This window comes from Neolamprologus brichardi, chromosome 17 (genome assembly GCF_056152115.1).
Source record: "Neolamprologus brichardi isolate AB-2024 chromosome 17, ASM5615211v1, whole genome shotgun sequence".
NCBI lineage: Eukaryota > Metazoa > Chordata > Actinopteri > Cichliformes > Cichlidae > Neolamprologus > Neolamprologus brichardi.
Window position 1 is genome coordinate 6,746,347 of NC_142120.1, and position 8,654 is coordinate 6,755,000.

Sequence of the window (8,654 nt, forward strand, 5' to 3'; positions counted from 1 at the left end):
AGATGCGCACTATTTATTTTTAGTCCAATCATAAAATTCCCCTACAAACTCTTTCGGAAAACATTTTCCCCTAGTACACGGACTCTATTACAGTTTCATTTCATTTAAACTAGTATGACCCAGCATGAAAAATCAAATTATTAGCTATTAAAATATCTCCCACGTCCCCTCGCTTTTGACACTTGGGGTTATTTTTATTTATTTATTTATTTTTAGCAACTTTTCAAAATGTCGGGGATGTGCTCCAGCAGCTCTGGTTTGACTCATCACCACAGCTGATTAATCAATAAAGTGTCTGTGAGGCAAACTGGCTACCTCAACAAGTCCGGGCTTGTCTGCGAGTCACCTGTGGCGTCGAGTGAATAAGGAGGTCTTCATTAACTTGCAGAGAGGACAAAACTGAATGAAGCTCATTAACTGCAGGGAGGGAACAGGTGTGTGAAGTCCCGCTTTCGGGGAGTGTGTTTTAAAAGCTAGCAGATGAAGAAAATGAAGTAGCCTAGCTGTGGAGGTAATGGTTTAAGCTAACATGAGAATTACATTTAAGTTAATGTGCTGTTAATAGAGCGCCGTTAGCCCGGACGGATGGTGACGCAGCACATTTTGCTTGTTTTGTGGCTATTTTTCTTCAGCTTCACACTTGCAGTTTGTTTTAAAAGCACACACTTTTATGAATAATACTTTACAGCAAAGCTACTTACCAGAGTAATTGTTAATTACAAAAGCAGGGGTGGTGCAAGTGGGGGAAAAAAGGCATGGTATGTGTGTAATAATTCAAGGTGGGGCATAAAACCTGTGTGCCATGGAAAATATGTGACTTTACAGTGACCTTGGTGGATGTTTTATAGCATTTTTGTTTTTAATTCTTTAATATTCCTGTAAATAATTTCGCGGCAGTAATTTGTGCTATTTTCAGCACCAGTAAAAGTTGACGGTGGAATTAAAATAGTCTTTTTCACGAGGCTGACAAAAGTTCACGCGAGCAAATAGTGCTTTTTAGGTCCGCGGAGGGGGCAGGAGGGGAGGGAGTGAGGCAGCCCTTAATAATCATCTGAACGCAGGCTCGTTTTTGCTGATATTTCAGAGTGGTGTCTTTTGTTTTTCCCCCCCTTTCCCTTCGTATTTTGGAGTCTTTAAATAAGCAGCACGGCAGAGCAGCCTGCACCGCACAGCGGTGCGGTTGTATAACTCGTGTTTCACCTCAGCTGAACTTGACGCATCTGGTTCACCGGCGGCGCGAGTCGCACGGCGCAGTCTGCTGTGTGTCCCCACTGAACCGAGCTGGATAGCCGAGAGAGACGCGGGGAAAGAAAGGGGGGAAACGCAACATTTTCGTGGCATAGCAGCGGCTCTCGGAGACAGAGTCTCGGGATGACTCCTCCACACCTCAGTCTGCAAATATCGTCCCTTTCTTGCTTTTTTAATTTCCTGCTGTTTCGTGGCTCCAGACACAAAAAGGAAGACGAGTCACCGTGGGCTAAAGGAAATATAAAGCCGGCCGACTTGGACACGCCGGAGCAGACCATCCAACTTGAACTTGAGGCGAATCGGTGCGTATTAAAATGCCGCTCTATACGTTTATTTTTAGTTTTAAATTTGCGCCAATTGCGTAAAATTACATCAAAGGGTTTGTTTTAGAAGCAAAAGCTATACAGCGTGTGTGAATTGTGGCGGCGTGTCTCCCCTCCACCAACACCCTCCCCAGACTGAGTCAGTGGATATTGACACTGTTATGACTGAAACAGTCCTTAGGGGAAGTTTCCAGCGTGGCCGAAACTGTTTAATAGCTTCAAAAAAAAAAAAAAAGTCTTTAAAATTGAGAACAAGTCGCAGACACCTTATAGTCTATACGCGGTGATGGAAATGGTCGCCAGGCTGTAAATTCTCCGTCGCAATACGAGAAAAGAGGTCGCCTTCCCGTGCCCTAGTTTCTGCTAGCTGAGAGGCATAATCTTCCCCCTTTGTTGTCCCCGATGCAAACACAGATAGGCAGCCGGGCGGATCGCGTCAATCCAGCGGAAAACATCAACGCTCTCTAAGTGATCAGTTTGAAGGATTTGATGGGGGAAAAGGAAAAATGTGCGTTTAATTAGTAAAAACTGCGTCTCCCGGAGCTGTGCGCCCCGAGATGATGAGCGTAAGACCCGAGAACATATGGTAGAACTGTGCGGTTTCCCCCTGATGTGTCACTGTGGTTTCCCCTCAAGAGAAGTTTTTTGATGAAATTAATTCATTGAAACCCGAGAGCAGCTAACTCAGCAGTAGCTGAATGTATTTTTAATGCTCTAAAGGCCCGTTTGGTGCTTCCTGGCTGTGTCTCAGGTGTACACTGAGCTTCTCTAAAAAGACACATGCTTAAATTCCCCGTGAGATATTAGATTTGTGATGCGTTTGATGTTGATTTGTTTGATGTTACACGTGGATGTGGGCAGTAATAACAGGTGCTTTACACTGGCCAGGTAGCAGCACACAAAGTTCTTTTTACAGCCTCGTTCTTTGGTTGTTTTTGGCTGAAGATAATCACACAGATTCCTGCTAAATAATAGATAAAGTGGGGAAATCATCGTCCTCTTCTAAAAGCAACTAAAGCAAAAATGCAGCCTGCACATAAATTCATAAAAGCATGGTTGCTTTGTAATTTGCACTGGTTGTAAATTTATTAAATTTGACTCTATTGATTTAAAGCACAAGTCTCGTTTTTTGTTAGCTTCATACTCTGATTTTTTCAAGTTTACTGCTGTCAGTTTATCTTAGATATATCACTCAGGCCACACTTCACCGGCACGGAAACGCATCGCAGGTTAAAGGTTAAAAAGTGGCCCACGCACACCTAAGAGAATCGCCTCTCCTTTTCAGTTCATCTCTGCTCATCTGGCTACATTTTTTTCTTTTTTGCTTTGTATGTGTGCCTGTGTGCTCTCAAGGCTTTGTGTGCAGCCTGGTTGGCCGGTCGGGTAAGATTCTGTTCATTCTGGAGTGTCGGTCAAATTTGCAAAGAAGCAGCAGCGTTTCCCAGAAAAAGATCTGTGCTAGCTGACAAAAACACGGCGTGTTGTGCTATTGCCACATTCTCACCATGAAAGAGGAACACAACTGTCAGGAGCCAAAAATTTGAGCGGGGTCAGAACGACCTCTTGGCTGCAATAGCTTGGTCACAAATACAATTTTTTTTCCCCCCTCTGTGTCTTATGAGATTTATTAATACCCTGACAGTGCATGTTTATAAGGCACAATCACGGTTATAAACAGGAAAATGTGCCTTTGAGAGAATGCAGCAGAAACACAGGTGGCCTTTAGACAATGGGCCGGGGTTCATTTCTCTACAGTGAGGCAGTGGGACAGAAGAAAGCACATGGCTGTGGAGTGAAAATTGACGTGATTATTTTCAGATTCAGCCCGCCACCCCGTAGCTCTGAGCTCCGTTGTGGGCCATACTGGCATTGGCCAATATGGTAGGAAAGAAGAAGGCTTGGATTCAGCAAAAAAAAAAAAAAAATTCCTCTCATTTGCTTTCAGAGCAGCTTCATCCTCCCTCCCACACTCCCTGCCACACTCTCATATCTCACGCAATTGATTGAAACCCTAAACGGCAAGATCAGGACGGAGCGCAATCCAGCCTTTCTATGAATAGTTGATTGGACGTGATGGCGATGTGGTGTGTTGTTTCTTTAAGGCCATTTCAGGTCAGAGGGCGGGGGGCGGTGGGGTTTGGCGAGGGGGATTTTCGGCGTGCACGGCCGATGCTGCAGTGTGGCGTCTTGTGCTCGCCCACCCCATCTTTAGCTGTTTCGTATAGGCGCGCAGAGTCCTGTCGCTCCCTAATCAGGTCATCTGGCGTTTTGAGAACTCACACATACTCCTTTAGCTTTTTGCCTGTGAAGGGCTTTAAAATGCGTTTGTTTTTTTTCTCCTTACCTCCTTTTTAATTCGTCATTTATTTTATCGTGTGTGACAAAGCCACCTTGTCATGTTCTAATCTGCACAGATGGATGGTGTGTTAACAGTAGGTGGGCGTCTGTCACTGATTATTTAAGTTTTCTCTGGTATTAATAATGTGGAAAACCATGAGATGTAAAGTGTGTCACTAGTGTGTGTATATCCCGAGTGCAACAGGCGTTTGTTTGCATGTGTGTTTGTTGCTCTGCTGTGCTTTTGCTGTCCCCACCAAACACTTCACATTTTAAGTCTCTGTGCATCTCAGCACAGGGCATTTAAGTGCTTGACCTAATTTCTCTGGCAGCGAAGAATCCACTAGTGAAGGCCTTCTTCTGTGTGTGTTTGTGTATGTGTGTGTGTATGTGCGCACGCGCGTGTTGCTCTGGGTGTTTCCTCCTTGCCTTTCTAACAGGAAGCTGATGTGGAGTTCAACTGAGGACAGGGAAAAGGCCTTTTCTTTCCACTGTGAATCATTTGAGAGAGAGAGAGAAAAAAAATGAAAAAAGAGTGGAGAGGAAAAAAAAAGAGACCAGGCTGCTGCATTGATTCAGCCCTCTGCAATCTGGCCTGCCTCTCTTTCTGTCCCTCTCTCTTTTCACTCTCTGTACCTTGGTGTCTATTTAAGTTTTTTGTGTGTGTGTGTGGAGTTTTTCTGATTCCAGATGAACAGCAGTGTTCTGGAGGGACTCAGGGGTTTATGGAGAGTTCACAAGTCCTGTGAGAAGACTGGGTGAGGGGGTTGCTTTGTGGGTAGGAGTGCATATTCTTCCGGTTCAGTTATAAACTAAGTGCAGCAAAAAGGGGAGGTCCATTAAATACTTGGGAAGTATTTAAAGTATTTTTTTAAGTATTTACCATACACACACAAACCGGGTTTATCAAGGCCAGTGTCGAGACACTACGAAGCATTTGCCCGTTGTATTGCTGAAAGCTAAAAAGTAAAGAACAAAAGATAAAAGTAGCCAATCTGAGTGATCTGCTGAGTGATAAATGGTACTGTACCACAGAACAAGAATGACTGGAAGCCGGCGTTATAGATCAACTCGTTGGCATCCCAAAACCGTGATAATTTTGTGGAATAAACGTGAAATTGATTCATTTGGTTTGAAGGTCACCGAGTTTAAATTTGTTCTTAGACATATTTCAGGTGTGATGACACTTATTCCAAGAACTACATGCAGACCAAGGTAAATGCTAGAAATGTTGAAACAGCATGACCTAATCTCATCTTCATGGTTTCATGTACATATTTTGGTCTGGAGGGGTGGGGGTGGTAGGAATTAAATAAGGCCAGATACTCTAACTAAAAACACCTACTCAGCCTCTTTCATGTTTTTTTTTAAATACCTTTTGAACTATCTACAGACTGATCTAGAAACATCGTCACACACCCAGCAGCTGCCGAGAGACAGAAATATTCCAGAATACCTGTTTCGTAAGGACCGTATCAGGTATTCATTAATGAATAGTCTAGTCTGCTCAAGGAGTAGTCAAGGAACCATTTTTTCCTTGTGTTTTAATATCTTGTTTGTGTAAGGCAGAGGGTTTGACTTGCTCAGTAAGCAAGCCTTGGCCGGGTGTCTTTAACCCTTAATTGGACTTTGCAGCATTAGCTCTGAGGCTGTAACTTCGTGGACAGAAAAAAAACAGCTGAAGTCTTGAATAAATATGTCGAGTCAGCAATTTATTATTATTATTATTATTATTATTATTGGTTAGTACATAGTCTATATAGAAAGTGGTCTTCTCAAAATGTTGAGTGCAAATTATATAATTTCAATATGAGGTATGCTTGATTTTGTACACTCTGAGCTAATCATTTACAGTCAAGTCTATTTATGTAAAAAATAAAACTTTTTTTGATAATGCATTATTTATTGTCTGTCTATAGAATGCTAGCAGGATTAGCCTTAGCACTGAAAGCTGGACAGACACTGTTGCCCTGTTTTTTTTTTTTTTAACTTTCACATTATGTTAACTGACATTAGAGGTTGATATTTCATTTTAATCACCAATCCTGTTTGATGAAACGCATGAGCCACCATTGAGAGCTAATATTAAATGTAAATGTCACCATACCTTGGTCACAACTCCAGTAAATCTTTTACAAACAAGCAGGCTATGCCCTCAGTGGTAAAGAGAGAGAGAGGAAGACTTACATTGTGCAGGTTTTTATAGCTGACGTGGTATAAGGAAGAAATAAAGGAACGCGGAGCACTTCAGGACACGGTATCATTGTAGTTGCATGCTGTAATGTAGATAACAGTAGGAAAACTGTTAAACTAACAGTAACTTGGTAGCAGCCCTGTTTTATTGTTAATGTACATGCAACTCTTTTACAGTGCAGAAACAGTAAACGTAACAAGGCTTCTTGCCAGACTTAATTTCCACAAGTATCCAAGGGTCTGCTTGGGTCTCACTGTAAACTTCATAATCAGACAGTGAGCGTGAGGCTCCAGTTACACTTTAAAGAAGTATAACAGGAATGACTCCTCGTTTGTGGTGCGTTCAGTGTCCCTAACCCAACAGCAGGCATCAGGTGATGCTGAGGTCAGGGGAAAAGACAGAATGAGGGTGGGGTTGTGGGATAGATCACTTCTAAGCTGCAGCAGTGTCTGGCAATGCAAGAAAAGGAGACCCTTAGCTCTGATGTGCTTGTGCTATAGATGCTAAAGAGTGTCCTCCTCCTATAGCAAGGTGTTGTGCATATTGCACCTTTTTAAATAAAATTATATATAAGTTTGCTCTGTAAAGTTGCATTAAAGTGCAATAACAATTACATTAAAATTGTGGCTAATATTTGATACTACTTACATATTACATATTTATATATAATATATATATTACAAATTATTTTAGTTTGCTTTTGAATTCTTGATAGACAAATATGACGCCCTATAATGGGTAAAAGTTATAGTTTTTATGCTGATTTGAACAACTCAATCTGTACTTCATGAGGTATATCAATGTCCTTTTCTGTATATGAAAATATATGTTAACAGATATAATTAATATTTATTCTTTATGATTGCAGTTAAACACGATTTAATGAAAACTAAAACTTATGGTTGAAACAAAGGGTAAATATTATTGTTCTGGTCTTCTGCCATACAGCGACGATATGTAGCAGCAGAAATGTTCCAGTAACGACGTGTCATTCCCAGCTTGTGCTGGCACACTGTGAGAGAACAGCACGTAACAAAACAGTGCACCATAAATCCTAATCAATCACAGATCTCGTTAATTTTTTCACAGTGCAGGTTGAAGCAACAGAGTGGCGATCATCCCCAATGCTAATTTGTAAACTGACCCTTTTCTCTCTCTCTCTTTTTTTAAGGTGCAGGGCAGCATATCGAGGAGGACGAGAATCCACAGGGCCTCAGGCATTGTAAAGCAGGTGAGCATACAGGAAATCTAAGTTAAGATAATGTATTGCTTAAAATTTCCATGAAATTACTTTGTTAAAACTCTTACAGTGACTTATGTGGATTGTTTGAAGGGCACAGAGATCCATGCTAATTTATTCAACACTCTTATGCCTGCTGAAAGGTTAGCATATATATTTTTTGTATTATAATAAATGAAAATCAAAAACTCAAAAATTCAAACCTATATAACTTTTCTGTCTTTGTCCATCATCTCTTTATAATTTTTTAATTATAAAAGGGACGAAGGTTTGAAGGCTGAAATGGGAACTGAAATTTAGTCTCTGTGAAATCTGTACTTCGTAATGTCATTGAGGGTTTTCACGTAGAGTTTGCTCAAAATGTTTGCACACTCGCGACATCTTTCCTCATCTTTCGTGAAAGTCAAAGTGGCAGAGTGACATAAAATGGGATGATTAAGAGTCAAACTGCACAATCAGATTTGAGTGATGAGTCACAGTTTGTCCAACAGGACTGCCGAACTCGGAGATTCCCACTGAAAGCCACATGGGCTTGCCTATAGGGGTGGTTTTGTGTGATAACGAATCATTTTGGTTCTGTTCTGTGAAGTATTTGATTCCTTGTAAATCAGAACAAATGACGTTGTCATGCATTTGTTGCAAAACTGAGTTTTCCATGATCTGTGCAAGGAAGGAGAGGTTTTTTAGTTAATAATGGCAGCTATGGTTATCCTTGGGCATAAAGTGCTGAAATAGAAATTAGAAGGAGACGATTCAAGACTTCTTTTGTGCCAAATGAATGTGGGTAAACTTTGAAGGCACCTGAATGAATAACACTCTTGACGAAAACACAAGGGATTACTGGAATTATGTTTGTTTTGACTTGCATAGAATACCACATGGGTGGAGTTGGCTGATTCATTGCCATGAGATCAATATCAAGCTCGCAAAAGTTCACTGAGTTTACTCGGATCACTGGTAATGTGATGTTCCTCTAAATCTTGTTTTGTGCTTCTTTTTAAGTAAGAAAAAAACGTCCTCCAAACACTGCTGTGTATTTCTCATGCAGTACTCTGCATAGATGCCACGGTACTTACTGACTGTATTGAACAAAGTATCGAACCCTAAAGTGCTCTTGTTTTCCGGCCCCACGGTTAGATTAACTGCAAAATATTTGCATGTTTCACACATCGGTTTTCCAGCACTTTCTCATAATTCAACATGACATGTTTAGTATGTTTGGAAGCATCAGGAGCTTCACTAGAACACGAAATAAAGTTCTGTGCTTTTGAACAGTGCTTGGCTGCAGGATATGCTTTTGACTGGAGTCGGC

General features: G+C 41.3%; 1 long non-coding RNA gene across 2 annotated transcripts in view; it reads left to right on the forward strand.

Moving 5' to 3' along the window:
• The first annotated feature begins 351 nt into the window (after window positions 1-351).
• Window positions 352-8,654, forward strand: part of LOC102799740 (uncharacterized) — a 32,474-nt gene continuing 24,171 nt past the window's right edge. The window contains exons 1-2 of one of the 2 annotated variants that reach the window (XR_004843592.2): window positions 352-434; window positions 7,274-7,333. This is a non-coding gene — a long non-coding RNA (uncharacterized LOC102799740). Of the gene's footprint in view, window positions 435-1,084; window positions 1,551-7,273; window positions 7,334-8,654 lie in introns of those variants that run through there. The other variant, XR_004843591.2, reaches the window with a different exon arrangement.